The 25,938-nt window shown below is 36.7% G+C and overlaps 1 protein-coding gene across 1 annotated transcript in view; it reads left to right on the plus strand.

The window, feature by feature from the left end:
* The window catches only part of PCSK2 (proprotein convertase subtilisin/kexin type 2), a 294,040-nt gene that overhangs the window by 84,445 nt on the left and 183,657 nt on the right, over positions 1 to 25,938 (plus strand). The gene's annotated exons all lie outside the window — the stretch shown is intronic.

Here is a 25,938-nt window from a genome sequence, read left to right on the forward strand (position 1 = left end):
GCAAGCAAAGCAGCAACTCAAGCAAGCAGACAAATGACAACATTACTTTCTGCATCTAGGTGGGGAATACAACAGAAAGTGGTGGGCACTGTGGAGAACCAGAGAGCACACACCCTGTGAAAATGAGGAAACAGATCCTCTTTCCTAGCTGATGATTACCTCCACGAAAATGGAGGCCAATTGTTGCCAGATTTCCCAATTTTTCAAGAAAATCTGAAAGTAACAACCTTGTACAAAATCTTTGTGCTTTTAAAAAATATTAGTGACTAAGTTAAAAATTTTTAACACACTCGAAAGCTAAAGAAAATATGTCAACAGAACAAATTCACCTATTGAGGCCATTTGCAATCCCTGCTCTAATAACTCTCAAAATAAAATGACCCAGCACCTGGCAAGATGTCTCTATAACTAGCCCCTGACTTCATTATTTGCCAAGATAGTCCACATAAAATTTCTTCCTTAAAGCAATCCCAAAGCTACTTCTTTAAAGCGTTCTTCAACAATTCAGCTTCTGCTTTCTGGGGCCAAATGATTTCATTCTCTGTATGAGAACCCTTCAAACATTTGAAGACAGTTATTATGCCCTGTGGACCTTTTTCAGAGTAAACATTCCTGGTTCTTAGAGATGTTTTAATTGAATTTGGTGTTAATTTCCTGTGCTTTTCTGATCTTTCTGAACATTGCCTGTGAACTAAACCAATAGTTCAGCTACAGCCTGATAGTATCAGAGTTTCCCATATTTTGAAAGCTATTCTTCTATTAACACATCATAGGGTTACTTTAGCTTTTTTTTTTTAGAAGTCACATACCTTATTATCGACTAATACTGACCCTACAACTAGCCAAAACTTCTAGGTTCTTCTCAAATATGCTGCAAGTCAATCCATCCTTGGAGGATTAGGATATTGGTCCTAAAGCAAGGACTTAGGCTTAATTTTTGATGTTTTTATCTTGTTAGAGTCCATTTTGACCTGTCAAGATTTTACTGAATCCTGACTCAGTCTCCTTCAGCTTCCTGTCATTTATGATTTTGATCAACATCTTCAACCAGTTCTTAATAAAAAGGTTGAATAGGACAGAAAAAAAGACAAAGCTCAGAGCCCTTTATCAAGGATGATATAAATCTATTAAATATAGACTCTAAGGAGTATCTCACATTGACTCCATATTAAAAAGAAATTATAAACACCACACACACACACAAACACACACACACACACGTGCACGCACACACTACACACACAAACCATCATTCAGGTTAAATGAATAACAGTATCTCACTTGGGAGGCTATTCGAAGACTGGATTTATATGACTTAACTGCATCACTCTGAATCTAGTTGATTTGTTTGTGTACACTGCTCTCTGAGCAATCAGTTTGTTTACCATGGAGCAATCTAATTCAACCATTCACCTGACAAAAATCACCAGACCAACCAGTTTTCAATCTGATCTTTTGAAGTAATTTAAATTCAGTTGATAATTTGCCCACACATCTGCAACTGGTTGATGTTTAATCATGAAAAATTTTAATCAAAGAACCACAATCAATGAGTAATCATCAATTCTAATCATGAGAGTACCAGGTGGCACTCAAGTGCGGACCAAATCAAATTTTTCCAAAACTTAATAAAGTTATGTCCTTTAAATGAGTAAGTCAAGACATCTCAGAAATATACTAATTCAGCTAAGGATCATATCCTCCTTGGCTGAAATATAACCTATCATTTGACTTCTACCAGAGCAGTCAAAAAATTTCCCTACTACATACTCATGTGACATGGGCAAGTCACTTAACCTTCACTAATCACCTCTATTTTACCATCTCTATCATTAAATAACAATGAAAGTCCAAATGTCTGGAAATAAATTGCCCTTAATTTTTCATCTCTATCATGGAATCACAATGAAAGTGCAAATGTTTGCAAATAAACACCTAAAACTTCAAAGCTAGATGGGTGACTTCATCTTTGAGAGTATATATTGGCTTCATAAATACATTATACCTTTTGCCAGAGGGGAAAAGGTGAGTTGTCATCTACTTGTTTTGCATTTTCTCCCAGTTAATTCTCTATTTAACTCTTTGTGCCTACCTCTATTCCATGAAAAATTTTAGTGTGAATTAAAACAGTGTTCCTCAAATTGTATGATGTTGGGGGTCCTTGCATTTCCTAACAGAATGTTGTGAATAATAAAAATATTAGTTAAGATAATATAGATTATGTTGCAGTAAAAAATTAACCCCCAAGTCGCAATGGTTTAATATACAAATATTTACTGTTCGCATGCTACAAGTCCGGCATGTGTTGGTGGTCACTCTGATTAACATTATATTTCAGTAACTGATGCTGTTGGACATTTCAGAATCTTGAGATGCCTCCATACTAACATATGGCTTCCAGGGCCCATATGGAAGAGAAAGGGGAGGAGGAAGCATTAGGAGCTCAACACAAACTTAAATGCCTTATCTAGGAAATGACACACAACACTTCTTACTACCCATTGGCCAGAAAGAGACACAATGCATATCTCAATGTGAAGAAGCTGAGAAGACCGGTGCTCCCATGTGCTCAGGAAGACGAGACAAACTGGATATGGGAAATAGTAGAAGCCCTTACACAGTGTATTTTTTATTCAAAACAATAATCAAAATATGAATAAAAGCATGTTCTATTCTTATGGGTGATTCCTTGGGACTGAGACTTTCTCATAATTATAATTATAATAATATTGGCAGCAGTTACTACTATGCAGTCTCTGGCTAATAAGAAAGGATGGAGCATTTGTGCCAAACTGGGGTACTTGTATTTTGCTAAGATAGTTAAACCAACATCTTTTCATCAGATGTGCTCTTTGGCAATGTGACCTGACCCTCCTTCCTCTATCAATAGGTAAAGTCTATTCTCCATCCACTTGAACCCGACTAGGCTCTGTGACTTTTGTTCCTGTAGAATGTGGTAGGAATGATGCTATGCCATTTCTTGGTATAGTCCTAACCTCACCAGGTGGCTTCCACTCCTGCCTCTTGGGACCCAACTGCCATGTAGAAAGTGTGACTACCTTTCTATTACCAGGCCAATCCAGATGGAGAGGTTGATATGCTGTGAGGAGAAAGAAGCCAAAGAGCACCAAGACAGCAGACATAGGAGTAAAGAAACCATCTTGAAAGTGGATCTTTAGCCCCAGCCACTCTAACTTCTGCTACCCAGAGACAAACCATCCAGCCATGTCTCTTCTGAATTTCTGACCCATGAAGTCTTGAACCAAATAGAATCGTTATTTTAAGCCACTAACTTTTGGGGTAGCTTATTAGGCAGCAGTAAATCATAAGAAGGCAAATGAATTTTCCCACCAGTTCAAATGGGGATGAATGACGGAGAACTGAGTCATGACATAGAGTGTTTAAAATGGACAGACAGGCTGAACCCTGAAGACACGGCACTCCAGTATAGCATAGTCAGTGTTATTTCTGTGGATATTATTTGTTTTGTGATGTTGTTCATACTTAACTTGTAGACTTATTTTAGTTTTATAGTTGTATAGCAGCAATAAGCATTAGGAGGTGCTACAAAATTTCATTTTGTGCATATTTTAAATAGAATACCAATATTAGGAAACCAATGAAAAATTATTTTATTTATAAGAAAGTACATTCCTTGTTCAGGTTTATTCAAGTTTAAGAAATTAATGAATCTGCAAAAGATCTAAAAGGTGGTTTCTCCTAAGTGTAAACTTTGGAGTGAGCCAAAAGCAAACTGTCCCTTGCAGGGCAGGGACATCAGTGGATGCCACATGAGGAGCCATCTGAGGAGCTCTGTGTGTGGTGGGAAGAGACTTGAAGAAGAATCAGGAGTTGGGAATTCTAATTACAACTCTGTTATTTTGTCCGTGTGGATTACAGAAAACCACTTCGCTTTTATGGTCCTCAGTGCCACCCGCCCCCACCTGCGAAATGATGAATGACATCAGCCCTGCTTATCTCGTGGGGTTACCGTAGGGATGAAAAAAGATGATAGAAGGGAAGGTTCTCTGAAAACTGAAGTGTTATTGTTGTTCATAGAAATTCAGGAGCATTTTAAGTTTCATGCTGAAAAATCTAAAAGTAACCTGACTAAAAAGGTAGTGGAAGTGCGTTTAAAAGAAATTCAAGTGAAATTATTTTTAAAATTCAAACTAGTGCCTTATCAAATAGCAAATTACATTGGATTTAAATTTTCTTTAAAGCACAGAGAAATTTGCAGTGTGCTGGGATGCTTGGTCTGGCAAAAGAGGATGAATACACTGAGCTCTTGCCGCTCTCTGAACTCCGGTAACTTCCTCATCTGTCTGCAGTGTAGGTTTGTGGCCAAGTTTATGAGCATTGGACAAATTCAAATTTTAATATCAGGCCCACAACTCCACTTTCCAGCTGCATAAGTTTAAATAAGTTATTTAGCTTTTCATAATCTCATCTATAAAATGTGGCTAATAATAATGCCACCCGTCTCAAGGGTTGATGTGAGTATTCAATGAGATGACGCTAAGATAAGTGATCAAAAGATGATAGCCATGATTATTAATATTTTATTCTCCAGCATATAATTACATAGTAAGTGATAATGATTTCTGAAATTTACCTGTGTTAGCACTTTTATTCACTGTTTTCCTTTTATAGTTTTAAACATGTGTCATAATCACATCACATTTAGCTATGAGTAGGTGATTTTATTTTCACTGTAATTTTGCCAAAATAATACAATTTTTAAAATTAAATGCAAGACTCATGCACTGTTGGTGGGATTGCAAATTGGTGCAGCCACTATGGAAAACAGTACAAATGTTACTAAAAAAATTAAAAATAGAACTACTTTATGACCCAGCAATTCCACTCCTAAGTATTTATCCAATGAAACCCAAAACACTAATTCAAAAAAATATATGCATCCCTATGTTTATTGCAGTGCCATTCACAATAGCCAAGATATGGAAACAATCAAAATGTTCATCAATAAATGATTGGATAATCATTTGTGGTACATTTATACAATGAAGTATTACTCTGCTATAAAAAAAAGAATGAAATCTTGCCATTTGCAACAACATGGATGAATCTAGAGAATATTATGTTAATTGAAATAAAGGAGAATGAAAAAGACAAATACCATATAATCTCACTTATATGTGGAATCTAAAGAACAGAATAAACAATGAAACAAAACAGAAATAGATTCAGAGATACAGAGAAAAAACTGATAGTTGCTAGATGGGAGGGGTGTGGGGGATGGGAGAGAAGGTGAAGAGATTAAAAAGTACAAACTGATAGTTACAAAATAGTCACAGGGATGTGAAATACAGTTTGGGGAATATAATCAATAATGTTGTAAAGATCGTATAGGGTGCCAAATGGGTACTGAAATTATCAGGGGAATCACTTCATAGATTGTGTAGATGCCTGACCACTGCACTGTACACCTGAAGCTGAAATAGAATAATATTGAATGTTAAACATACATATTCATGTGATATAAAGTCTAGCATAGGGAATATAGTCAATGGTATTGTAACAGGTATATACAGTGGCAGAGGGGTAATAGATTGGGAGGGTTATCACTTTGTGAAGGGTGTAAATGTCTAATCATTATGTTGTTTTGTACACCTGAAACTAATATAATAAAAAATTTTTCAAAGCAGGTGTGATTACCACCATTTTATACTTGAGAAAATGAAGACTCCGAATTTAAAATAAATCGCCCAATGTCACATATGTAGCAAGTAAAAGATATAAACTTTAATCCAAAAAAAAAAACATTAAAGACAGCAATCTTTTGCCCCACCTCTACCAGTCTCTCAGAGGCATTATCTATCAATTCTTTAATTGTTCATTATGTTAGCTCCACATTTTAAAATAATATGTGTATCCTGAAATGTGTTGATTTTTTTTTCATTTCAGTTGTAGTCTATTGGATTTCTTCTATGGAAGATGAGAATTTAACTTTCTCAAATTCAACACACCCCACCACACACAATATTTATATTTATTTAAGGTTTTTAAGTTATATCACAATATGAGACTAAATTAATATTCAGTGTTTATATCATTATGAATATTTAAGTATTATTCACAGTTGATCCACTTATTATACCAATTACATATTCTTGCTCAAACAGCTTCCTGCCAATCCCCACCCTGCCCCAGAATTTATAATTGCCTTATTTTTCATTTTCTTAGTTTCCTGATTTTCTGTCTAATTTTCTCCCTAAACTGTTTAATAGTTGTCTATCTCCTCTCAGTATAGTCAAACAGATGTGATAAGCAATCAGTTCTTTGATTTAGTTGAGTTATCCATCCTGGAGCCACCATCTCTTGGCTTCACTATGTAGCGGTAGCTCTCTGGACCAGCTCACCCCTCTTACCCTAGGACATCCTTCACCATCATTCCACGAATTCCCTTTTTGCTGCCCAGTATTGGATCCTTCTTTCCTGGATCTCATACATTTTTACCCCTCAGTTTACTCCCTTATTCTGATGGAGAATTTTCCTCATGGGATGTGATATTTTTAAGACTTTTATTCTGTATTCAACTTCACTCATAGTTTGGCTGGTTATAAGTTATTAGGTTGAAAATAAACATCTCTCCAAATTGCTGCTATACTATCTTGGCTTATAGTAGTGCCATTGAGGGTGTGATGATCATTCTGATTTCTGTTTGACACATGGTGAGTCCCTTCCATCAGGAGACATGTGTCCTTCACTTCTGGGACATTTTCTTGTATTAGTATTTTTGTTACTTCTTTCTCTGTTCTCTTTTCTAAGAGAACTATCAGTTAGCTGCTGGGTAAATTACAAAATTGATCTTATAGTTACCTTATTTTTCCTTTTTGCTTTCCATATCCTTTGTCCTTTTGCTCTATGTTTTTGGGAGATTATCTAATACACACACATACACATGCATACACATACATATATATGTATGTATATACATATATGTCATATGTGCGTACAAATAATTTTAAAGTGTAAGACCTCTTTCTTCTTCTTCTTCTATAGCATCGTGCTCTTGTTTCATTGATGCAATTTCTGTTCTCTCTAGGGTGTTCCTTCTAGTTCTTTTATTTTGTTTTACTCCTTGCTTTGTCTCTGTTTTTTCTGAGTTCACTATTTTATAGCTTAAACTTCTATTTTAAAATATTTTCTCGAATGCCTGATGATCCTGATCTATCCATTCATATTTAAATGTCTACTGGAAACTCTATGTGCATGAGTGGAGACACAGCTGTTTGTTTAGGTACCTCCAAATAACTGTAGGTCTTATTCCTTGAGCATGTCAGTTTTCCAAAGAGGAGTAAACTCGCAGCCTGGAGAGAAAAGTCTGACTGCTTGCACTCTGGGATCTAATCATGAGAAGAGAAGGTCATGATACAGTGGTGAGACCATTTCAATTACTCTACATTTTTAGTATGACACCTATTTCCAAAGCTTTGTGTGCTTGTTCTCTCCAATATGGAAACTTTCTTGTTCAATTTCCAAAATAGTAACCCTAATTGCTCTTCATACAGCTTTTCAAGTACTCTCCTCACTTTTTGATGTAGGTGGTGTCTCTGATTTTTGAGTTTTCTCAGATGCCACAGTCTAAATCAGCTTATGTCTTGTTGGCTTCTCCCTTGACATGCACTTAGGTTCCAGCTTCCCAGCACAGCTAAATCAATGATATTTCTATGTGATAAATAACGCATAACATGAAATCTACCCTATGAACAAATTTTAAAGTGTATAATACAGTATTGTTAACTGTAAACATAATGTTGTTCAACAGGTCTCTAGAACCTTTTCATCTTGCATGATTGAAAATCTATACTCATTCAACAGCAACTATCCATTTCCCCCTCCCTGGAGGCCCTGACAGCCACCATTCTACTTTCTGCTTCTGAGTCTGGCTACTTTAGATACCTCATGTAAGTGGAGTCACGCAGAATTTTTTCTTCTGAGTGGCTTATTTCATTTAGCATAATGTCCTCAAGGTTTATCCATGTTGTAGCACATGAAAAGATTTCCTTTTTTGTGGCTGAATAATATTCCGTTGTACGTATGTACATTTCTTTATCTGTTCATCTATTGATGGTCATTTAGGATGTGTCCACCTCTTGGCTATTGTGAATAAATATGCAGTGAATCTAGTGTGCAGAGGTCTCTTTAATTCTTCTGTATGAATACCTAGAAGTGGGATTGCTTGATCATATAATAGTGCTATTTTTCATTTTTTGAGGAAATTTCATACTGTTTTCCATAATGGCTCTACCAATTTTTATTTCCACAAACAGTATACTGGGGTTCCATTTTCTCCACATCCTTGAAAACATTGGTTATTTTATGTTTGGATATATATATATATATATATATATATATATATATATATATATATCCCCATGGGTTTATTTCTGGGATTTCTATTCTATTCCGTTAATCTACAAGTATGTATCTGTCTTTATTCCTGTACCATACTGTGTTTGATTGCTGTAGCTTTGTAATACATTTTGAAATCAGAAAGTGTGTGGTTTCCAGTTTTGTTTTGTTTTTTCAAAATTGTTTTGGGTATTTGGGACCCTTTGTGTTTCCATATAAATTTTCAAATTTTTTATTTCTGTAAAAATTACCATTGGGATTTTGATAGGGATTGTACTGAATCTGTAGTTTGCTTTGTGTAATATGGACATTTTAACAATATTAAATTTTCCAATCGATGAACATGAGATGTCTTTCTATTAAATTGTGTATTATTTAATTTCTTTCAGCAATGTTTTGTAGTTTTCCATGTACAAAATTTTCAACTCCTTGGTTTTTATTTCTAAGTATTTTTTATGCTATTGTAAATGATATTGCTTTCTTAATTTTTTTCAGATTATTTTTTAGTTTTATATATATATATATATATATATACACACACACAACTGAGTTTTGTATGTTGATTATGTTTCTTGCAATTTTACTGAATTCATTTATTAGTTTTAAAAAGTCAATAATTCACTTTCCATCTTCTATTTTCTGTTCACATAGCTCATCTGTTATAGCTCCAATCCCATTTTATTTGTTCTATGGTCTCGCATCGTTTTTATTCTTATTTATTTTAGTGGAGTTTATGGAGATAGCCGAGAAAAACATGTGAGCACAATCATATTGAACCAGAAGTAAAAAAATATGCATAAATTATTAGTTAACATCTTCTGCTGTTGACTGTGAGCCTCATAACAGCGGGTTCTGTGACTATTTCATTATCTTTACTGGCTAACACAGTGCCTTACACACAACAAATGCTCAAAAAATATTTATTGAATTGAATCATAGGTAATTGTGAGCATTCAAATCAGCATTCTGTTCCTGAGTGAATGAATGAAAAAAAGTATTGGTTCTCAACTAGAATGCAAACTTCATGAAGAGGAAAACTGTATTTCAGCACTTTTCATCTCTAGATCCCCATATGGTAAAAAATACACATAATAAACTCTCATTAAGTACTAGTTGACTGGAACTTACATTACCTCTGAGTCAAACCTCATCTAAAAGTTACAAACACCAATTTTTGGGGTATAATTTCAAAATATAGCCACTTTCCTCCTCTGGATTTCCCTTCCTTCCTTCCTTCCTTCCTTCCTTCCTTCCTTCCTTCCTTCCTTCCTTCTTTCCTTTCTTTCTTTCTTTCCTTTCTCTTTCTTTTCTGCTTGCTTGCTTACTTGCTTTTCTTTTCTGCCTTCCTTTCTCTCTTAAGTACTATATATCATTCATTCACTTAATTTAATTTAAAGAGATATACATAAGAAAAACTGATCTTTCCCTCAACAGAATGTATCATGCATAATCCCTTAATTACCGTCTGCATTTTTCTGTTCCCAAGAAAAAAATCCACTGTCTAGTAAATAAAATTCCCACTGCCTTATAGATAGCTCCAATAATGTATTGGCTATGGTTATCCTTGAATATTACTCAAAACCAAGATGAGACTATGATGAGAAATCTGAGTATCCCCGATGGCCCTTTCCAAATGTAGGTGCTACTATGGGGATTTAAACAGCATAATTTAAACAGGATTTAAATTTTTCTAAAATAAAGAATTAGTAGAGAAGACAAATGCATCATGCATAATGTCTGGCTAGCTGGGACAGACAGATGGCATGCCCTTGGCATTTGATCAATGGGTTTATTTTTTCCCATTTCACCAAGGGTAGAGGATGATGGTAGATAAGTTATATTCTTCTAGAATTTGTTTCTGCTCTTAGCTCTTTGCATTATGTAGTGGAATTTATTTCTTTTGTATTTGTTTTTTTCTTTTGATTTACTTTCATTTTTTTCCATGAAAGTTGGGTGTTTTATTACTGGCATGACATTTGTGTATTCACCGGATGCAAAACTTAAAATGCTAAAAAAAAACTTAAGGTGTCTCAGAGTGTCTGTGCAGCCCATCCACATATAAATATCCTTACTTCCTTGACAAAATTGCTGTTTCTACTCTAGAAGTGTTGATTCAAACTGCTTTAAGAGATACTTTTTTATTTAGTTATTTTTAATGATACAAATAATGCATGAATGCATTTTTATTGCTAAAAATCCAAACAAATGTAGAAGATAATAAAAAAAAAAATGCCTTTGGCCCCATCAACCTCTCTTTCATTTCCAGAAGAAAACACTATCATTAGTTTAATGTGCAGTTTTCAGATATTTTTCTGTATGTCTACATAGATATATGTGTACATATGGAAATAGAAAGGGTTTTGTGTGTGTGTGTGTGTGTGTGTGTGTGTGTGTGTGGTAAAAGTTTTTTTTTCACCAAAATGGATTGTATTGTATATGTTATTTTGCAAATTCCTTTTTTTCATTTAGTAGTATATTTTAGAGTACTTGACTTATAGGTACATATGCATTGACTTTTTTCTTATTAAATACTGTATTGTATTAAAAAATGTATGTACACTGTTTATTTAACTATTAACTATTTATGGAAATTTACATTGTTTCAAACTTTTCACACATAAACAACATTGCATGCCTCTTTGTGGACATGTGCAATTGTTTCTTTAGGATAGCCACCGGAAATGGAATTGATTATTTAAAGTTGTGTTTTAGTCCTGGACTGATAGTTAGTTAGGCCTCATCCCAAAATGATGTCACTTAGAAACTGGACATGGGCAATTTGTGTTTCAGAAAGAGTGGAAGAGTCTTCCCCTCATCCTCAGAGTCACCCAGGGGAAGTTCACTGGTGCCCTTACTTATTATGCCTTGTCCTCATCTAATTTTATCCCACTTTGGGATGGACTCATCAACTATTGAGACATTTGATATCCAATGTTCCCAGTATCAGTGGTCACCTATACACTGTAGACCAACAGACTGGATGTTGCATCCAGTACACCCTGGCATAGCATGCTATGGGACTGAATAGTGAGCTATGAAAGTCATGGGGGACCTATGCCTAAGTAAAGTGGGACATATGTAATAAAAAGGTGAGTTTGTTCCAGAATTCTTTGGTTAGCTTCTATTAGATCTATCTACCTAAGACATACAAAAGATTCTCCATTTATTCCTCCCTTCAGGAAATGATCCCTAAAATTAGGTGTTTAAGGTCAAAATGATGCCTGAATAATGAACTGCCACGCTCCGTGTCCCATTATGCTTTCTAGCTGGCCCTAATAGGCATATTTGCAAGTAAAGCACAGCAAATGATAAACCCCTAAGTCAATAGTTTGGAAACCCTATGTGTGCTACAAAAAACAATTGTTCTGATTTGCTTTTCAGAAACCTCACTGGATTATTCCTCTCTACCCACTGTACATTAACTTGCCAAGAAGTCTAGCAAGTGATATAAGTACAAACTGTAGCCAAATCTGACATCCTGCCATCTTTGCCTTCTGCTTTTTTTTTCCTGGAGACCTTCCTTTATATCCTTTCAAAAATATTTTTACTTGAATTCAAAGTGGTCCTCATAAAGTTTACCACAAAAGTTATTTGCTATCAAACTGGGCATATGAGGCCCCTTCTCAGTTGATTTACCACCCATGCTGACTACCCATTCATTAAGCACATTTTATAGGCAAACTCTTTTTATCTTTTTAATTGTACAATGGAATTGAACTTCTCCCATACCTGCAATGGCCCCTTACCAAGTTTCAGCCCTCCATAAGCTCCCTTTTTATCTGGACACTTCTTCCTGACCCTGTTGAAGAGTAGAGTTCAAAAGGAAAGCTAATAAACTTTGAAGTTAGGTGCTCCTGACCCCTTGGGGGCAAACCTTACTAAGCACATGATGATCTCAAACTTGAATGCTTTATACAGCTAGTTCCAACCCTTGCAATGATAACTTTTTCTCATGGTGATACTGAGAATGTCTCAAGGACCTCTCACCTAGTTGTTGTATCAGTTCAGTTGGTTGGTCTGAGCATGCAAATGGCCATACATAGTGTTTCCCTTTATTCTAATTAATCTGCCCTACTTAGCATGGCTGGAATGCCTTCTTATCCCTGGACAGCAATTTATCATATACTCATCTTCACATTGGTTGCCACCTGTTGGTTGCTGTGAATCCCTATGCGTGCTATATCTGTTAGACAAAAAATTGCAGGCCACAGCCAGCTTGTACGGAAAGCAGGATATTCAAGTACCTTTTCATATAGGAATAAGGATGTCTCTGAAACCTCTGGACATTGTCCTGCCACTTTCACCTGACTCCCACGTTCACTGTTCTTGCCTGTGGACAAAGGTTTTCTCTGGGAATTGTAGGGGAATTCTCTATTATCCTACTTCACTATTCCTACTACTATGACGCCGTAGTAAAGCACATGACTATTGCCCTTGGACACTGCCTTATTCTTGTTTCCATCCTCAAACATTGAGCTTTCCAGTGCTTTGCACACAATCCGTAACACTTCTTTCATGCCCTGTAATATTCTATGTTACTCTAACTCCATCTTTCAGAAATTTCATATGGTATATGTTCCACCAAGGAGACCCTTTCTTATTTTCCAATAGAGTTAACGATTAAAAAAAAAAAAGAAGTCGTCCTGTAATATCTAAGAGTTTGAAGAAGAGAGAGGAGATGGGGAGTGACTTTCAGTGTACTATTTGTGCCAATGTAATTTTAAGTATGGAACATATATTTATTTCATTGGCTGTGCTTGTTTTTGACCCAGATATTATCATTAGCCCATGGACTACTCTCTTCTAAGGCATGGTTACTCAAGGAAAGAAAGTGGGAAGTGCCCCAGTGTTGTATCAAATATAGATAAGCTCATGCCAATATAATACTTCTTCCTCATCTTATCTCTGTAGCTTAGGGTAAAAAGAAAATCTCCAAAAGAGGTCTAAAGAACAGCACATTAATTAAAGGAAAGTTGAGGGTTGTTGTTTCTTTCCTAAGAAGTGCCTAATAATTAATGGACAAGCAAAGGAGATTTATTAGTAGAGATATTTTCTTTGAAAGGGTATACATGCTGTGAAAAAAAGAAGTGTTATGCCAGGCATTTTTTTGTTTGTTTTAATGAAATAAGACCTTTTGTCTTTTTCCTATTTATCATACAGGCTGGAGAGAATGAGTCTAAGTCTTATAAATAAGCTACCACGATTTGAAGTTTATTCAGATCTCAGATTACTTATTTCTCCCTGTTCTCAGGGAAGACTTTTTTTTCGTTGCTCATTGCTTTGTCTGAAGGATGGTTAGAATAGAGGACTTCTTTAGGGAGTGAGACCTGAGTGTGACAGCTTGGACTCCATTAGCCCAGTTAACTGATCAACCATTTACCAAGAACATTTTGTATGGGCCCTGCCCCATTGAACAACTGAATGGGAACCTGTTTCCTTCCTTCAAGATGCTACATTCAAGCAGGAAAGGAAAAGATGCTATGATCAATAAATGAATGGAAGATGACAGGTAGATAGATAGATAGATAGATAGATAGATAGATAGATAGATAGATAGATAGATAGATAGATATGGAGATACATAAATACATACATAGATCAAGAGATTAGAGAATAATTGAGTACCAAACTCTGTAGAGAGACCTATAATGAAAAACAATAGTCACAGATGGGGGCAATCAGGACGAATTTGAATGGAGGCATGAAGTGACATCTAAGATTTGTATAATAAATTGAGATCTTATTTGGAGTTCATTTTGCCACCCCACACCCCATACCCCATTGTGATGGTTGAAACAGCCTCAGAATCTCCAGAAGAAACTGGCCAATTCAATTAGCACAAACAGAGTTGGACCAAGCGGAAGTGATGCTGAGGCTGAGCTTCCACACATTAAGTAATTATGTATTAGACTAGGTCTAATTCCTAACTATTTATCTATCAAGCTAGAGTATAACCACCATCTGATTTCTAGGGTAAGCAATTTTTGACAGTATTTCAGACTTTGGTTTCTTGTGCTGAAGAACTAAGTCACTAGCTATCTTGTCATGCTAAGGAAAGATGCAGAGGACAATTAGATTTCTGGTGTAAGCACTTCCCATTGCTTACTCCACCTACATCAAATTAACAGCCACACCTAGACCAGGATCAGCCAGAGTAGAAACTACTTATCTACTTTGCTTCTACTCAAGCCTCTTTCTATGGCCACAGATGAACTAAATGAGCCTCACAGAAGTTTTCTGACTTTCCTGAGATGCTCCAGCTTATCACTACTGGAGCCATGGCTGGATTCCAACTGTTAGCTTCATTGGCACCAATCTTGGTCTCTGACAGCTTCTCAACTAACAGGACTCACCTAATCTCCTGGAACCATCCCTTATGTTTGGCTAAGTGTAATGTACTGCCTACGACTATTGACAATGCATTTCGTCCTATCCATGAAAGCATTTCTTGATTTTCCCTAGGCCATACCCTAGTCACCGCCGTGACCATTTAGCTCTGCTTTCCAGGAGTTATAGCTGCTACATTTTCCTGTTCCTTTCGTTGTGTGAGAGAGCAGGCACATGCAATCCATAAATCTCTCAACAGTCCTTAATTCTTGAGAAGACTGGATTTTGAGTTCTTCCTTCAGACAACAGATAGAGTGGCCCCATGAGAGTAGTAACCTTCAGATCAAAGCTTTGAGGGAGTGCCAAAGGAGGTACAAATTCTGGATCGGGTCTGTTCCTGGTAACCATGACCCATCACGACTGTTAAATAATTAGCAGCAGAATATTCCTTCCTCCTGATCTAGGGGTTAGGCTATAGTCTACCTCATCCAGGCCTCGCACATCAAAGACACACCTGTGGATCAATACTATGGCCTCAGAGTAGACTTGAAAAAAATCTTACTACCAGAATTCACAGGAATTTAGTCTCTTTAGTTAAATTGTATTTTTACAAATTTTAATTGATAAAAAATATAAATTTCAAAGCTCACAGAAAATGCGTAAATGTAAGGCAAAGATGGCCAGGACTTTACCCCAAATAATTCTGTATGGTAAAGAAAACCTCACTATCACTACTGGAGTGTTCCTGTCTTCTCCACTGTGAACAAGCTTTGCATAATGAGGGTACAGCTCTTCCTGGAGCCCCATTGCCAAAAATTAGCAATAAAAGAAGACCTTACTACCTGATACATGTGGCTACTTGAAAATTATCTGAAATAAAAACAAGCCAGAATCAGCATAATAGTGTATAACAAAAGCCAGATGTCTCTTGAATAAAAGGTTAATCAAATGCTAATGTTAAATGAAAGACTTTCAAAGACAGAAGGAAGAATATTGAAGATAAATGGGGAAATTAGGTGCAGCCTCCATGCAACTGGAAGAGCAAGCTCTCTGCACAGAATGGTTTGTGTTTTTTTAAGAAAATTAACCTTTTCTTTAACACCTAGAATGTGTCAGATGCTTTATGAGAAATGTGCTAAATACCATTCTAGGAGCTTAATCTTCAAATAAAATGCAAAACTACTAAGATGCATTTAGACGGAGAAAAATGTAGCAATTGCTACAATGCTTTCAATATTATCGCTCAGTCATATTTTGGGAGACATTTATATATAAATCTTGGTTTTGTCAGGAATTCAATAAGAGTTTGCAATGTTTTTAAGTCCATTTGCTTTGATTCATGGATTGCGGTATGGTCCAAGCCTCATTCCGCAGCCCTCAGCCTTTGTCCCCACCCTGGTGGAGGGGGTCATATTCTCAATCTGTGTAGGTCTAGGTTCTCCAGAAGAACAGAACAAACAGGAGATATATATATATATATTATATATATATATATATATATATATATCTCCTGTTGGTTCTGCGTATGTGTGTGTGTGTGTGTGTGTGTGTGTGTGTGTGTGTGTATATATATATATATATATATATATATATATATAGAGAGAGAGAGAGAGAGAGAGAGAGAGAGAGAGAGGGATGTTTATTTTAAGAAATTGACTCATATGATTACGGGGCTCACTATTCCTGAATCTGCAGGGCAGGCCAGCAGCCTGGAAATTCCAACAAGAGTTGATGGTGCAGTCTTAAGTCTTAAGATTGTGTGGAGGCAGAATTCCCTCTTCTTCATGGACCTCAGACTTTGCTCTTAAGGCCTTCAACTGATTAGGTGAAGCCCACATACATTGAGGATAATAATCTACTTCACTCAAAATCTACTGATTTAAAAGTTAATCACATCTAAAATATACCTTCACAGCCAGCCAAAGCTAGACTGGTGTTTGACTAAACATCTGGATATCATAGTCTAAGCTGCTAACACATAAAATTAACCATCCCACATTCAATGGGCAAGGCAAAAGAATCAAATGGTAATTGATATACACGGGGGTGCTGGGGAGGTCTGCTAAGAGAAGGTGATGAGTTTCTAGAGTAAGACAGAGTACACCGCAGCAAAAATTACTTTTTATACTTCTCCATAAGGACGTGGAGGCATTCAAGGATCTTCGTGTTCAGAATGTTTTTAATATAAAGGGTGTGTGTGTGTGTGTGTGTGTGTGTGTGTGTGTGTGTGTGCGTGCGCGCGCTGAGGTGGGGGAGGGATAGGAAGGTGATACAAATGAACCTGAAAGAGTGAACAGACCAAGTTTATTCTTTCCTGTCCAGTGTTATTGGCGCCTCAGGAGGGACAAGTGTAGTCATATAATGTTTTCCCCAGTGGCTTGAGCATCCACATACCTTACTGGAAGGAGGTCTTCAATTCTTCGAGAACACTGGAGCTTCAGGCAGCAGTGCCACTAGCAGCCACAGGTGGCACTGTCCCATCTTAGTTAGGCACCAAGCCCAAGGGTCTTTTTAATTAAAATTCCCACCCCTAACCTCCCAGTGTTCCCCCAAGCCACTCTAGTGGGAAACTTGGGAGGCTTGAGAAGCCTCCCTGAGCCCCTGGGCCTTCTGTAGGACATGGCCTTAAGGCTTGCCTGCCTTTATCCTCAAGGTGGCTTTACTGTGGGGGCCTTGTTGCCCTTGCCTTACACCTACCCTTGATGTACCCACCTTAGCTTACCTTGAAAAAGCAACCTGATCTTGAATCTGGGGTTTGGATGCGTTTTCCCTCTCTCCTAGAATGCTCTGCCCTCCTTATACAAAGTAATCTCACACCCACCCACAGTCTGGATCCTGCAGCTGTACGTACCCTTTCTCCCTTCCCCTTAAATCTACATAGCCAAGGAGGAAACTTTCACAAGCCCCTTCCACAAACACACAGCTCTGCTCTTAGGAGAGCCCTTCTTGTGGAAGATGACATCAGCACCATTGTAAGGATGTCCTTTAATGGAGTCTCCATCTAATCTCCAATTTAGCAGGTACCCTATTACCGTATGACATAAGAGAATGCTCCCAAAGTCAACAAAACCCAGGAAAGCATTTCGATAATAGGAATGACAAAGGTTTTGTGAGATGGTCTGGCCCAGTGGAGACTGGCTTTTACAGGGAGAAGCATCAGGGGTGACAGGACAAAGGCGGGTGCAAATCCAAGAGCATGGAAGAGAAATACAGGAGACCGAGAGCGGCAACAGCAGTGAGTCTCCACTCCCCTGCTCTGCTGTCTATGGCTGCCAACAACAGGATGCCTAGTGTTTCAGGCTGAATTGTGTCCCCTCAAAATTCATATCTTGAAGTCCTAACCTCCAGTGCCTTAGAATTTAAAGATAGAGTCTTTAAAGAGGTAATATTAAGTTAAAAATGAGGTCATTAGGGCGTGCCTTAATCCAATCTGTCTGATGTCCTTAAAGAAAAGGAGATTAGGACACAGACACATAGAGGAGAGACCACGTGAAGACACAGGGAGAAAACAACTATGTACAAGCCAAGGAGAGAGGCCTCAGAAGAAACTAACCTGCTAATACTTTGATCTCGAATTTCTGGATTCCAGAATTCTGAGAAAATAAATTTCTGTTATTTAAGCCACGCAGTCTGTGGTACTTTGAGATGGCAGCCCTAGCAAACGAATACACCTGACCTCACTCTAAATTGAATTGTAGTTAGCAAGTCTAAAAGACTGCATGAAGCTATCCTAAACGGCTACAGGAAAAGAAAAGCTGGGTTTTTGGGCTGTGCTATTGGATCACAGAAGGAAATAAGAACGACAGATGTTGCTACAAACCATCTTGTGCCTGGAAGGAGACATTTCATTCCACTCAACAGGAATATCAGCAGAGTCCCAGATGATGCTGAATAAATAAGTGATAAAATTCCTCATCATTTTGGATATAAGTTTATGCAATATTACTGCTTTGCTTGATCTCTTAGGCTTGTTAGATTAATCAATACCTAGGTTGAAGAGCAAAATGAGTGGTGGAGTTGTTATTTTTGAAGCCTAGATTTATATACCTAAAATGAGCATACAGAAATAACACAGGAGGTAACAGATGCATATTGGAGGGTCCGAATGAAGCTCCTCTCTCAAAAACTAACATATCAATTATAACAAGTATTCCACTGTGGTGCGGATATACAGTGGGGGAGGCTGTACGTGTGTGGACATGAATACATGGGAACCCTCTGTACTTTCCACTTAGTTTCCTATGAACCTAAAACCATAGCCAAAGCTAAATATTACTTAACATTTCTGTTTATATCTTTTTAGTATCACTATTTTTAAAATTGTAGTTTATAAAACTGACATCCTATGGTATAATCAATGTCTGTTTTACTTTCTTCTATAATATTGTTTTTGAAAGCTGCTTTGTATTCCATTATATGGGTATAGCATCGTTTCTTTAACAATTTCCCTATTTTGGAACAATGACCATTTCTAACATTTTTTTTAATAGTAAATGAACTTCAGAGAACACTGTTGTGCACAAACTCTTGTATATGTACTTTTTAACACACTTCTGATTACTTGCAGAAGATAAATTCCTTGAAGTAGAATTGCTGTGTTAATCAATTTACCCATTTTTCAGGTTTTTAAACACATTTCTATAAACAGGGTATTATTTAATTTTTCATCTTCTTCAATTTGGGAAGCCAAAGTTGGTATCTTAGTTTATTTGCATGTATTTGATTTTTAGTGAAAGTTAATTTTTCCATGTATTTCCCCATCATTTATGTTTCTTTTTCGGTGGGAAGCCAGTGACCTGGAGTGTATCACTTGCAGCAGTATCTGCAGAATAGATCATTGCCTGGCACATAGTAGGTCTTCAATAGGTGACAGAATGAGTGTTTTGCCTTTTGATGTTTTTGCCTTCTTTTGGGGGAGTGTTTATATTTTCGTTAAGGACCTGTATGGTCCCATTTTATCATAAGAACATTAGCCCTTTTTCTTTTTCATATGGTGAGTAGTATGCCCCCTTTGTCATTTACAATTTCTAATAACCATATTTACCACCACAATTCACCACCATGTATTTAACCTGGGATATATACACTACATACTTTATCAAATTTAATTCTTACCACCACCTAAGGAGGTAGATATTATTACTTTGTTCATTAGTATTGAAATTAAGATTCCCAGAGGTTAAGTCATGCCCTGCTCAGACAGTCAAAAGTTGGTATCCATTTCTGTCTGAAATTTCATAAGCCTCCACCTTTGATGCTATATTGCCTTCTTTTTAATTACACTACGTGAGTTTTTTGGAATAGGTAATATATTCACATGGATCAAAAATAATACATGGGTATAGGTATAAAATTTTTTAAAAGTCACCTTCCCATTCTTTCCCTCATTTGCCCATTTTCACTCCTACCTACTCTAAATAACCATTATTATTAAGTTTTGTATAATATTTCTGTATGCATTTATGAAATATGAATGTATATTCTTATTCTTCCCTTTTTACACAAATGGTAGTATACTTTAAACACTATTATGCATCTTCCTTTTAGTACTTTCCATATTGTTCTTCTTTAGATAATGGTATTTCATTATATGAATGAATCATATTTTACTTAACCAATTCTCTATAAATAGACAGCTGGGTTGCTACTAAACTTTTGCTACAACACACGTTGTTACATGTATTGCTTTCCACATGTGTAAATTTATCTATACGATAAATTCCCAGAAATTAAATGGTTAGGTAAAAGGTATATACACTTGTAATTTTGATAGATACTACCACAGTGCCCTCCACAGCGGTTGTAACACTTATATTTATGGTAGCCTTTCCTCCCCTTGAATTTTTGAAATAGTTTGAGAAGGATAGTGTTAATTCTTCTTTGAATTTTTGGTAAAGTTCACCTGTGAAGTTATTCGGCCTAGGACTTCTGTTTGTTGGGCGTTTTTTGATTACTGATTCAATTTCTTTAGTGGCAAATGGTTGGTTCAGATTTTCTGTTTCTTCATGATTCAGTCTTGGAAGACTATATGTTTCTAGGAATTTATCAATTTTTTCCAAATTATCCAATTTGTTGGCATATAATTGTTTGTAGTATTTTCTCATAATCCTTTGTATTTCTGTGGTGTCAGTTGTCACTTCTCCTCTTTCATTTCTGGTTGTATTTATTTGGGTCCACTCTTTTTTTCTTGATGAGTCTAGTTAAAAGTTTATCAATTTTGTTTATCTTTTCAAAAAGAAACAGCTCTTGGTTTCATTGATCTTTTCTATTGTGTTTTTAGACTATATTTTGTTTATTTCCACTCATCTTTATTATGTCCTTCCTTCTACTCACTTTTGGTTTTGTTGGCGATAATTTTTCTAGTTCCATTAAGTGGAAGGTTAGATTGACTATGTGAGATTTTTCTTGTTTATTGAGAAAGACCTGTATTGCTATGAATTTCCCTTGTAAGACTGCTTTCACTGTGTCCCACTGATTTTGGGTCATTGTGTTTTCATTTTCATTTGTCTCAGTGTATCTTTTGATTTCTTCTTTGATCTCATTGTTGATCCATTCATTATTTAGTAGCATGTTTTTAACCTCCATGTGTTTCTGTGTTTTTCTTTGTTTTTCTTGTAATTGATTTCTAGTTTCATATCACTCAGTCAGGGAGGACACTTGATACAATTGCAATCTTTTTAAATTTATTGAGACTCATTTTGTAGCCTAATGTGATCTATCTTGAAAAATGTTCCATGTGCACTTGAAAAGAATGTGTATTTGTTTTAGTGAAATACTCTAAAAATACCTATTAAATCCATCTGGTCTAATGTGTCATTTAAGTCACTGTGTTCTTGTTAATTTTCTAAGATAAATCCATTGATACCAATGATGTGTTAAAGTCCCCTACAATGACTATTACTGTCAATCTCTCCCTTTTGTTCATCAATATTTGTTTTATATATTTAGGTGGTCCTATATTGGGTGTATAAAGATTTACAAGGGTTATATTCTCTTGTTGGATTGATGCTTTTTATCAACAGGAAATGTCCTTCTTTGTCTCTTATTATAGACTTTGTTTTAAAGTCCATTTTGTCTGATATCAATATTGCTACCCCAGCTTTTTTGTTTGTTTGTTTCCATTTGCATGAGATATCTTTTTTCATCCCTTTATTTGCAGTCTGTGTATGTCTTTCAATCTGAAGCAGGTCTCTTGTAGACAGTATATGTATGGGTCTTGTTTTCTTATCCATTCAGCCACCATATGTCCTTTGGTTGGACCATTTAATCCATTCACATTTCAAGTGATTATTGATAGGTATGTAGTTATTACCATTTTATCATTCATATTTATGTTCTTTTTCACCCTCTTCTTCTGAAAGAAGTCCCTTTATCATTTTTTGTAATACTGGTTTAATGAGCTCCTTCAGCTTTTTCTTGTCCAGGAAGCTCTTTATTGCTCCTTCAATTTTAAATGATAGCCTTTGTGTCCAGAATAATCTTGGTTGTAGGTCCTTGCTCTTCATCACTTTGAATATTTCCTGCAAATCCCTTCTGGCCTTGAAAGTTTGTTGAGAAATCAACTGACAGACTTATGGGAGGCTCCTTTGTAGATAACTGATTGCCTTTCTCTTGCTGCTTTTAACATGATCTCTTTGTCTTTAATTTTTGCTGTTTTAATTATGGTGTCTTGGTGTGAGCCTGTTTGGGTTCATCTTGTTTGGGACTCTGCACTTCCTGAGCTTGTGTGTCTATTTTCTTCACCAGGTTTGGGAAGTTCTGTGTCATTATTTCTTCAAATAGGCTTTCAACTCATTTTTCTCTCTCTTCTCCTTCTGGTACTCCTATGAAGCAAAAGTTGCTACAGTTGATGTTGTCCAGAGGTCTCTTAAACTATTTTCAATTTTTTAAATTATTTTTGCTGTTCTGTTTGAGTGTTTTCTGCTACCTTGTCTTCCAAATCACTGATTCAATCCTCTGCTTCCTCTAAGCTGCTATTGATTCCTTCTAATGTATTCTTTATTTCAATTATTGTATTCTTCATTTCTAACTTGTTCTTTTTTTATGGTGTCTATGCACTTTTTTACACTTACTATCTCTTTGTTGACATTCTCACTATGTTCTTTGAGCATCCTTATAACCAGTGTTTTGAACTCTATATCTGGTAGATTAGTTGCCTCCATTTCGGTTAGTTATTTTTCTGGAGTTTTATGCTGCTTTTTCATTTGGGACATGTTTCTTTGTTTCCTAATTTTGGCTGCCTCTCTGTGTTTGTTTCTATGTATTGGGTAGATCTGCTACATCTCCCAGTCTTGGAAGGGTGGCCTTATGTAGTATTTGTCCTGTGGATCCCCATGGCACAGTTTCCCTGATCACCTGAACCACATGTTCCAAGACTGTCCCTTGTGTAGGCTGTGTGTGCCATCCTATTGTAATTGAGCTTTGATTGCTATTAGCATATCAATGAGTGTGATTGACCCTCAGGCTGACTGGCTGTGAGGTTTGGTCACAATCACAGCATACCAGCTGCTGATTGGGGCCTGACTGCCTACTGAGACCACCATTTTGGTGTGCTGCTATGGGGCTAAACCAGGTATGTTTTTTCTGGGGCCTCTTTGGAGGTGGCTTTTGTGCAGGCCATGGTCAGCTGCTGCCTGTGAGCTGTCAGGAGCTATCTGGTAGGAGCTACAAAGTGGTCCTAGGTTGGTCACTGTCTCTGTTGGACCTGAAGGCACATGGGAGAGGCCACACTGCAAACCAACTCCAGCTGCTACCCGTACCGGACTTGCGGCAGCTCAGAAAATGCCCAGGGCACCCTGAAGCATACCACTGCCTGCTCATTGCCAGTAAGGCTCAGCTGCTGAAAGACCCTTGGGTGGTATGCAAGTTGGGTGAGGCAAGGGCCCTCAGTGAGTCACCAGGGTTGGGCTAGTTGTGTTCACAAAATTAATTCAGATTCATATTTGGCGCCAGTAGTGAGCCTGTGGCCACTCACCAAAAGGCACAGGGCACATTGAGGCCAGCAACCATCTGCCTGGGACCTTTGAGAGATTTTAAGAAAGACTGTAGCAAAGGCCAAGGCTGACTGCCTTCCCCAAAAGAGCCTCTGGTGGTATGCAAGTTGGGTGGTGAGAGGTGTCAGGGAGTCATCATGGAATGATTGGAGTTTACCAGGTCAATGCAAATTCAGGTTTGGCTGTGTCGGGGAGGGCTTTACACAGAAAATCTGGTACCCACCCATTAGCTATGTAGGAGGAGGGCTTAACACAGGTACAATAGCATCTGCCCCTCCAGCCCTTGCTCTGCAGCCACACAACTCAGTTTCTCCCTGTATGTGTCTGGGGCTTCCCAAGCCACCATCCCTCCTCCTAAGCCCAGGGTGAATGCCTGCAAGTGAGTGAGTCTGTGCATGGGACTTTTTAGGGAACACCTGGGTTTCCATCAGCCTTCCACCTCACCCAGGATGCTGGAATCCCCACTGATTGTCACAGCTAGATATTATGAGGTCTCCTCTTCTCAGCACTGGTGCTATGGGCTGGGGAGCTCAGTGTGGGGTGAGACCCTTTGCTCCTCAGGGGACCTCTCCAGCAGAGATATCCCTCCTGATTCTCAACTGCCATGCATGAGTGTATAGCCAGTCCATGTTGCATCTTTGCCCCTCCTACCAGTCTCAATGTGGCTTCTTTATATCCTTAGTTATAGGATTTCTGTTCAGCTACTCTTAAGATGGCTCTCCAGGTTGATTATTCTATAATTTAATTGTAATTTTGATGTGGTCAGGGGAGGAGGCAAGCACAGCCTTTACCTACTCCACCATCTTTATTGGAACTCATGATCTGGGGACCAACTGGAGGGAGGGAAATAAGCTTACATCCAATTTTTATCTTAATACCTATTTCCTATTTTCTTTGAAATTATTGTTGTTTCTTGAGTTCAAGCTATGTTATTTTATTTGTAATAAAAACTGTACATATTTTGTTAGTAAATATACTTTATTAAATATTTTTCCTTTTTCTTTAAATCAAAATTTGGAGTCATCTCATGGGCTTTGAAATGAGATCTTCCACTATTATTTCTTTCTAACTATCCTATAATTATTTTTTAAATGAGTATTTCAAAGAATGTGCAGTATCTGTTTGACAATGCAGTTTTGTACATAACTATTAAATCCAATGCATTCACTCCATATCCTTATGATTTTTCCCTCTTCTTGGTTTGCCAATTTTTGAAAGACATGTGTAGTCTCCACTATAATTGATGTCCAGTTGATTTCTACTTTTATTTCTGAGATGCTGGTTTATGTATTGCAAAGCTAAAATGAATGTATAAATGTTGGTGATTGCTGCATCTCCCGGTGAATGTTCCTTTTATCAATATGAAGTAGTCCCTATATCCCTTTTAGTATTTTTCACATAATTTCTGTTTCTCTTGATATTAACATTGTTAAGCCCTGATTTTGAGTGCCTCTTGGTGACAGTACATAACTGGTATTTTCTTTGGTTTATTCAGTTTGAGAAACTTTGTCTTTTATTAGGCATCTAAGTCATTCATATTCATTATGATTCCTGATTATGTGACCTTACTCCCCTCATTTTAAGTTCTCTACATATTATACTATTTCGATGATTCCTTGTTTTCCTTTCTTGTCTTTTACTGGAATAACCAACTTTACTTTGTTTCTTCACCCCTCATTCATGAATTTTAGACAGCTTCAGATTGAATTCGGGAGCCACAATACATTTTCCTCTGAACTTTGTAAACCTTATTCTATTTTTTTCCTAGCATGTAGTATTTTGATTAAAAGTTCAGTATTAAAGAAGTCTAGTTTGATTCTCTCTCCTTTATAATTTTTTTGCTGTGTCTAAAAGTTTGTAGGACCTTTCCTTTATCCTGGAAATTTAGAAATTCCTCAAGATATGATTTATTTTTAATAAATAGTGAGGGTCACCAATCTGAAATAAACTTTTTTGCAGATAAAAATTATTTTTGCCTATTCTCTTCCATCTTCTCTGTTTTCTCCTTCTCAGACTGATATTATATAAATATAAGATATTATGTCGTTCTTCTCCATGCCTCTTACCATGGCTTTCTTTTTTTCTTTCTCTCTGTTTGCTCTAATTCTTTGAATTCATTTTACTCATTAACTTGGTTTTTAGCAATGACCATTTTATTTTTAAATTAAATTTGGGACAGTAATTGTTTAAATTTTCTTAAAGGCTTCTCTTTTTCCTGTTTATTATTTTCTCATATCAA

The sequence above is a fragment of the Rhinolophus sinicus genome, chromosome 13 (genome assembly GCF_057876585.1).
Source record: "Rhinolophus sinicus isolate RSI-liver-muscle chromosome 13, RSI-T2T, whole genome shotgun sequence".
Taxonomy (NCBI): domain Eukaryota; kingdom Metazoa; phylum Chordata; class Mammalia; order Chiroptera; family Rhinolophidae; genus Rhinolophus; species Rhinolophus sinicus.